Source organism: Vicia villosa, linkage group LG2 (assembly GCF_029867415.1).
Source record: "Vicia villosa cultivar HV-30 ecotype Madison, WI linkage group LG2, Vvil1.0, whole genome shotgun sequence".
NCBI lineage: Eukaryota > Viridiplantae > Streptophyta > Magnoliopsida > Fabales > Fabaceae > Vicia > Vicia villosa.
The window spans coordinates 67,120,994-67,130,049 of NC_081181.1; positions in this window are offsets into that span (position 1 = coordinate 67,120,994).

Below are 9,056 nucleotides of genomic sequence, written 5' to 3' on the forward strand. Positions count from 1 at the left end.
TTTTCAAGAGCTCTTTTATTTGACATTTAAGTCCCTTATTAGTTAGAAACACTTGTTAGTTAGAAACACTTTTTTGTAAGGTTTAAAATGAAATTATGTTAATTTATTAGATTTTAACATTATGATAAACTATAATGTAAAGGATTAAAATCAAATGTAATAAGGTTTAAACACTACTATAATTTCTTAACTTTAGCATGATAATAAAGTCTTTCTCATTATCAGTTCCTACAGAAGCTGAACCAACTTGATCACCAACAATAGGTATAGTAGTATTGCCACACCACTACTGTAAGTAGGGAATGAATCATATCCCTGTCAATAAGTTTTCAACAGGAACAAAGAAGTGGGTAATTTCCTATGACTGAATTATGTATGAATGAATGTTAGGCTACTTTGAATGAGTAATGTGTCAATCTCGGGGAATAGCAAAATATCCAACATGTAGCGTTGTGTGACTGTGTGTGCAGTCCCATGTTTTGATGTTTCAAATTGGAAGCCTTGGAGGGAAGAATTTTCAAATTGCTTTTGAAAGGAAGAAAAAGCTAAAATCTATTTGCACTACAATACAAACTTTCAATCTTGTCCAAAAGAATCTAAATTCCATTCAACATTCATATCACCACATGCACTTAACCAAGCTACACGCACCCCAGTTTCCTACTATTTAACGTTGACTAACGGTTTTAGTTAATTAACATTCATTCACCCTCAAGTAACCTACTGACATAATTTATAACTACTAAACTATCAACCGACTCGATTCAAAAACTCATTCTAACTAACTGAGTTCCATGTAACAAACTCTCAATCACACTTCAACCGACTCATAACGGAAACTCTCTCTCTATACAACAACTTCATCATCACAACGACAACTCTTCACGCCATTCTGCCACTATCATACTCAATTGAACTCTCTGCAACGCACATTCCTCAACCACATCCATCACCATTTTCACGCATCGGCAAAAGCCACTACTCTCACCATACTCTCCTATTCCCTCATCCTCAAGTAGGAAGAACGCAACAACACACCATCTCAGCACAGAATAAAAAACGCAAAAAGAATTTGAGAAGAAGGGGAAGGAAGAAAAGGAAGTCCTCACCTGAAGCATCTATAATCTTTATCATCTTTATCTCTGGGTTTCTGGTGATTTCGCAGCCGTTGAAGCACCACAGGAGTGTCCCCGGTAGGTTTCGGTCGAGATTGAGAAGATCTGAGGGTCGGATGGATAAAGGAGGAGGATAGGGTTTTAAAGATAAGAGTTTAGTGGTGATAGGAACTCCGCCACCGCCTGGACGATTCCCGACCGACCTAGGAAAGAAGAAGAAGGTTCGGGCGTTTCGCAGAAAGATGGGGCCTTTCTCATCCCTTTGCCCCCTCTTTGCTGCGCATATGGGCCTTGACCCATTCAACCTCTCTGGCCCAAGGACAATGCACCTTCCTCATCTCCATCATTAACAAAAGACAATTTATTTATCCACCCTTCTTGGGCTTAAAATCTCATAATACTTCTGACTTCGGAGATGCATCTTCGAAGTAAGTTTTTCCATATTTTCACATAATTTGGAGATGTATTTCTGAAAACACTCATTTACACATTTATATTTATTTCCCAGATGCATCTCCGAAATATGCTTTGAGATTTTCTTTTTATTCAAATCAATGATTAATCCCATATTTTAAATTAATCGACAAAATAGAATAGAATCGACAAAATAAAACACGTAAATTAGAATAAAATAATAATATTATAAATACGAAAAATAGTTGTACGGGATCTGCTCAGTGTCAAAATAATAATACAATCCGAATACAAAAAAGTCAGTGTCATACCCCAAAATTTGCCCAACATATTTATTTATATTTCAGTCCACCTGACTTTCAAAAGCTCAAAGATACACAAGAAGGCAGCATGCAGTCTCTCTCCTAAACAACAACCTCTAAATTAGGGTTTCTTATTTAATTAAGGAATTTGAACTTCTGATACCTCAAGTGGATTCCATGGTCTCTCATATGATTCAAAGTACCCTCATGCCAAGTTTCAAGCCTCGATTCAAAAGATTGCTCACACAATGGCCCAAACGATCAATAATCGACCGGTTGACCTAAAAGTCCAACTGTGGTCAAAGTACAGTCAAAATTCATGATTTTTGGTCAACATACTTATTCTGAAGTATTATTCACCGTTTGATCAAGGATTGATCATGACTCATCAAAATATGTCAAGATTCAAAAGTTTCCATATTTGGAAATACAGATGAAAAGTTAACTGAACTTTGACTGGCTCCAAAATCTTCACATTTCATCAGAAATTTTCCATCCAAGGCTTATTTTGAAGAGAATTCAATTCTCTACAAATCCATATGTCACAAGTATATGTTGGAAATCATTTTCTTTAAAGATACAAGTCAAAACATTATAGGTCATTTTGAAAAGTCAACCAAAAGTCAACTTTTTCAAAAGAGCATATACGGAGCATAGAAAAACATTTTGACATGGAACCAAAAGGGTTGATTAGAGGACTCTTCAAGCTTTCCAAAAAGTCCAAGGACATGGAAAAATGTTAAAGTATGAAGAGATGGCAAGATGCACAAATTCACCAAATTTCAAGGGATGTACAAAGAGAGATATTGCCCAAAATGCACTTTTTTCTAAATGGGCTTGAATTCTTTTTATATAATCTTTATCCAAAGCCCATCCACGCCCTAGAAAAGTATATTTCAATTTTTTTATTATTATTTTATTTTATTTATTATTTCATGGATTCAATTCATTTTATTCATGATTTAATTAAATAAAATAGTAAAAATAATGAAAGATATGATTTGGATTTAATTTGGATCAATTAATCAATCAAATATACTCAGCCAACCATCTCAAATTTGTTCATGACTTGGTGATCAAGATTTGAGACAATTTTAGCAATTTTGGATGGATATTTCAATCAAATATTTTCCCATGAATGCAATGTATTTTCTCATGATTTCTGACCTAATAGAATTCCCTATATATTCATAATACATTTAGCCCTAGGGGGGACGAAAATTAGGAGAGGAGAGTTAGGGTTTCCATGAACAAACTTTCAAGAAACTAGGGCAAACGTATATTCTTTGTTTTAGGCCAAACAAAGGGCAAGCAAACGTTCCATTCTACTTCTGGGATATCAAAAGGTAAAGCCAGGTGGTAGGTAAGCTTTGCTCACGTGTGGAATTCATACATCATAGTTAAAAACTTCATGCATGTTTTTCAATTCTTGTTTCTTGCTTATCATCGTATTTTATTATGAACTAATGGCATGGTTGAGTTTCTGTCACCAATTAGACCAAGTTTGAGCCATTGGATCGAAACTCTAAAGCCTAAATCAAGAAGCGCCATTGATAGGGCATAAACGAAGGTGTTCTTCGTTTTCGTATGTCCAGGACGTTTCAGTGGGAATAAAGTGCATATTCTTGGCTAGGAGATAATTATGAGAGGATCTGGGCAGCCCTAGTGTGCGTATGGTCATGAATTCGCAGGTTCCAAATGGTAGCCATGGAAGGAGGAAAAACTGCGGAAAAATCCGCAGGTAAATGCGAAGCAATTTCCATGGATAATTTCGCAGGTACCAGGTTGGGGATGATGAACAGTAAAATTGACTCTTTGACTCGCCGGTGTGGCACGGAGAAGCGTGTTGATTTGGCCATCCAGCAATGCGTGGGCCCGGTCTTTGACTTGTGATTGAAACGCATTTAACCCAAGTTTTTTATATTTATTTTATTGAATGTATTACTTCTACAATTAAAATTGATGGTGTAGTTGGTAAAGGGCGTGTGAGTGTTTAGTGTTATGGTCTGGGTTCAATTCCTACCATAGACACTTTTATTTTTCTTACATTTACTTGTTCTTTGTGTTATCTATATCAGGTGCAGCTAGTCCACGCAGGTCCATGGCGCGTCCTCAGATATCAGCCATCAAGTCTTCAGCGAACATAGATCCAACGTCCAGGAACCTGCAGCACACCATGGACCTCCAAATCCTCACCACACTGAATCGACGCCACGTTCCTTCAAAATTTTTATATTTTTTTATTGTTGTTTTTTTGTTTTCTTTTTTTATTTAAAACTTTTTACTAATTATTGTGTAAACAATTTTAACCTTTTTTCTCTTTTTTTTATAAAAATAAGAATTGGTTTAAATTAGTTTTATTTTTAATAATTTTAATTAGGTTAATGATTTCCAATAAATTAATTAGTTTTATTTTTAATAATTTTAATTAGGTTAATGATTTTCAATAAATTAATTAGTTTTAATTAGAATTGTTTTAATCAATTTTAGGCTAAAATCAAAATTAATTTAATTAATTAAATAATGTTTAGGTTAATCAATTTAGGCTTATTTTTAATTAATCAAGTTTAGCTTTTAATCATAATCATATCAACAATGTAGGAGTTGTCTATGAACTGTAAGATTTAGGTCTCCCCTTTGGGTTTTGCCTTTAGGTTCCTTTTTTAGCCATTAACCTTTAAGGTTTAGGTTTGCCTTTTGTAATCAAATTGAATTTTTTTTCAAAAGCGCGATATCTCTTCTCATCCCAAACTCCAATGATTGTCGAATGCTTTTATTTAATTTCGGTTTTTATTAAATTTTGCCTTTATTTAATTATGCCATTTATGTTATTCAATTCCTGTTATTTAAATTCTAGAAGCTGTATAGGTTACAATTTTGGTGATGTAATAGTAATTAGGATTTTATTTTCTCGCACTTTACTTTTCGCATCCCCCAATTTTTGGTTATGTACCCCCTAATCCCGAAGCTCTGTAATAGCGTAGGATATTTACTTTCCGCAATTTATTTTCTGCATGATATTAACTGCTATGGTTAGTAAAATAGGGAGTGACAACTAATAATTGAACGTAACTCATAAACTGCAAAGATAAATATTCAAACTGAACTCACATGATTGGTGCACATACTCACCTTTAAGGTAACCACTCTTACGTTGCCTTCTCGATCAAATAGTCAAGTCCCATCGAGCGTAGGGACTCCTAAGCCTGTTTCCTTCGATAAAATCATCATAGTCCCTCGATATAAAGATCATAGTCCCTTCGAGTTGCCTACGATACATATGATCTCGTCCCTCGATGTTGCCTCGATAAATGATGATTGTCCCTTCGAATGTTAAGGAGTCTTTACATGTTGCCTAAAAAGACTATTATATGCTTCCCTTAGACTACCTGCCCTCTTTATGGCAAGGGACATTCTTATGGCGAACGATACTTTTCTCGATGACCCTCAACATCCAATTGAAAGACTTCCTGCCCTCTTATGGTACGGATAGACCCTTTCGCCCGAAAAACTTAAAGAACACGAAAGACAAACTTAGGGTAGGTAGTTCTCAATTGCTTGCTCAATTCAAACAAATCCAAAATACTTTTCACACCTCGTTTTCAAACAATTTCAAAACAAGGCTACGCTTATTTACAAGCTAAAGTCCTTAACAAAGTTTTTACTATTCATACACGACACTTCAAACAATTCAAACAAGGTGAGCTAAGCAATTAAGAGCCCATGGATAACCATGGATGCAAAGGGTGCCTTACACCTCCCCTTTGTATAACCTACCCCCGAACTCAAAATCTTTCAAAGGTCTTTCCTGTTCTTTTTGCCTTTCCAATTGGATAAAATAAAAGTCGGTGGCGACTCTCTTGCTTACCGCGACATTTCGGATAAAAAGTCAGTTCACCGTATTATAGTCAGTAATAAAACATAAATAGGAAACTGCTACTGAGCCTAACCCTAACTCCCTAGGACCTCCTCTGCCGCCTATTCGCCGCCGCACCAGCCGCGTCACTGACCATCCTCTCCATAATGGCAACTGCTTCTGGACCGCCCTGCTCAATAATACTTATGTCTAATTATTAGCTGAAGATTTCAACAAGTAAATGTTCTTGTAAATGTTTTGAAATTGGATGCGTTTTATGGTAAAACATTCCTGTTGTATGTGTATGGAATTGTGCAGGATTGTATGGTTGATCTAGTACAGGTTTTCATTAGATGTCATGCTCGACGTCATGACATATGTGTCTGACAACAATAGCTGTTACTTTTTAGTTATGATGTTTCCTTATTTATCTCAGGCTACTATTTAGGAAACTATATATATTGTGTGTTGTATGATTTGTGCTAAAATATCTCGGATTACAGCTTATGAGAACACCCTGATGATGTGGAAATTAGGTTAACTTGGTTAACCCTAATTTATGTGTGGAAGGACCATGGCCCAAGTCCTGCTGACTATAAGAAGACTGCAAATCCTACTTTCAGAGGCAGAGTTTTTTGAGCATGAAGATCATTATACTCTTTGTGTTTCCACCATGTGTGTTTTTATTGTTACTTGTGATCCAAGCAATTATCACGTAGATGATTGCTTTGGAGTAGGGTGTTTTTGAGGTTTATGTAATTTGTCACTCTAAGCTTTTAAGCACCAGTGTGTGTCTCTTTATTGAAGCTTTTAAGCAGATCAATGTGTGTTTTTGAAGTATGTCTTCTCTCTAATTTGTTTAATGTTTGTTTATAATCACTGCTGTGATTGAGGGGGGGTGAGTGGAGATACTCAGGTCTAGGAATAGATTGGAATTACATTGGTTAGGTCTTAAGTGAGGAGTTGTAAACGGGGGAGTTTAACTCCAAATTAAGTCTGCTTATATTGGATTCCCTCCTGTCGCGGGGAAAAATCGTTGTTTTTCTAAATGAGACACCTGATGCCTTCTTTGGGCTCGAGTGCTCAAAAAATGATTTTTCTTTTGTACGGACCAAACTTTTTATTGTTTCCAAAAGAGGAAAAGGAAAAAAGCTGCAATAACCTTAAAAGTGGGGAGAGATCTTGGGTAAGAGGGTTGGTTATACGAAGGGAAGGTATTAGCACCCAACGTATCTATAGTACTCTATAGGTTTCTTTGCTTTGTTTATTCCATTCTTGTTATGGTGGAGGTTCTTGTGAGAAAGAGGTGGGACCTAAGGTGTTTGTTTGATTATGCTCGCAAAGATCATCGCGATCCTCTGCATACATATCCCTTAGAGGGAATCAGAGCATCTGTAGCTCAAGGTCTACGGGTGCTAAGGTTTGAGTGGTTTGAGGGAGAAGTTTTGCTCGCCAAGGATACGACCTTGTGCCTACGTATTCTCAAAGGGATGTTGAGAAAGTCAGAGCAATCGTAGTTCCCACTTATGCTAGTGGAAGCAAAGGAAAATAGACAAATGTCATCTAAATGTTCGATGTATCTAATCTATATCATCACATACATCTGTTTGATTTTTGTTTGAAAATCTTTTCATTATAAGCCCGGGGCTGTGCCACTTATGGCGCTTAGAATGATAAAGATGTTTTTGTTGTTTAACCAGCCTTGTGGCAAAAACTTCAATGAAGTCAGCCTTGTGACAAAAAGTTTTGATTAATCAGCCAGCCTCGTGGCAAAAAGTTTGATTGATTGATTGTTTGTGATGATATAGAAGAGATACTCCTATCATAGAGATGAAAAATGTCTAATCTCCTAGGGTATTTGATTTGGATATTGGGGATGCTTATAAGAAGCCCGTGGGTCCTTGTACGAAGCCCAAGAGGAGGCTATCCGAGGGTCCTTGCATTGTAAGCCCAAGAGGAGGCTATGGGAGGGACAATCCAGGGTCCTTGCATTGTAAGCCCAAGAGGAGGCTATGGGAGGGTCACTCGTTTGTACAAAGCCCAAGGGGAGGCATGGTATAGTTGGTTTGAGCTCTTAGAGCGATTTCACCGGGAAACCATACTCTATGTCCTAACCTAAACTAGTGGAGATTCTTTGCACGAAGCCCAATAGGAGGCTATGGGGAACCTAGTGTTGTACTAAGTTGAACAGGCACGTATAACACAATCACAAGTATGAACAAGTACGAGCAAATATGAACAAGTACATGAACAAATATGAACAAATATGAACAAGCACATATATATGACAAGGTGTGTGTTACAATGGAGTTTATGAAGGAAATATACCTGTAAGCATGATCCATTTGTATATACGGGGCTCGGGACTTATACTCGAGGAGAGGTCCACTTGAGTTTATTCAAAGCTATGTAAATAGGTATTCACAAAAAGGGCTTGGGACTTATACCTACGTGGAGGCCCATGGTATATTTTTGGGAAGATTTAAAGAAACCTTCATTTTTGGTTTGTTATTCAAAGTTTAAAAAAACGCATTGATTGAGATATGTACAAAAGGCGTACAATGAAATACCTAATTTCATGTACTGGAATGGGTATGTACAAAAGGGGCTTGGGACTTATACCTACATGGAGGTCCGTCTTTTATTTACAAGACATGGTTGATCGTTTTATTTACAGACGCGTTGTTTGAAAAAAAACTGCTTGAAAGTTTGTTTTTTGAAAGAGTTTTCTGTATAAAGAAAAATTGTAAAAGGAAAAAGGAGTGGGTCTTATACTCTCTAATATTCGAGAGGCCCCACATCGTTTTGAAAATCGATTGATCAATTAAAAAGATTTAATCAATAGTTTCAAAAAGAAATGGTTTATTGTTTTGAAAAGAAATAAACGTTTGTTTTAAAACAATTTGAATTCGACAAAAGTCAACTTAATTAAGTTAAAATCAAATTTTAATGCTTAATTAAGACCTAAGTGATTAGGGTTTGATCACAAAAATATTTACAAGTGATTAGGTTTGAAAATTAAATGAAAAAAACAATATTTAAAGTATTTAAAAACACTTAAAAATGTATCATTTTAAACCTAATTAAAAGCATATTAAATAAATCTTTTTTTGTGATTTTTTTTTATATTGTCAAAATATGTATATTAAATAAGAGGTGTGTAAAAAATGAAGAGAAAATGAATTAATTTGATTGGTTAATTAATGGGTTAAAGTTGTAGAGAAAATAGAGAAAAATGGTGATAAAAAATTGGGTTTTGTCTACACAAGGGCTTGAACCCACGCCCTCTCTCTCACCGGCCAAAACACTTACCAACTGGGCTGCGCGCGCAGCTTGTAAGACACACGCGTTCAATTGATTATATTTTAA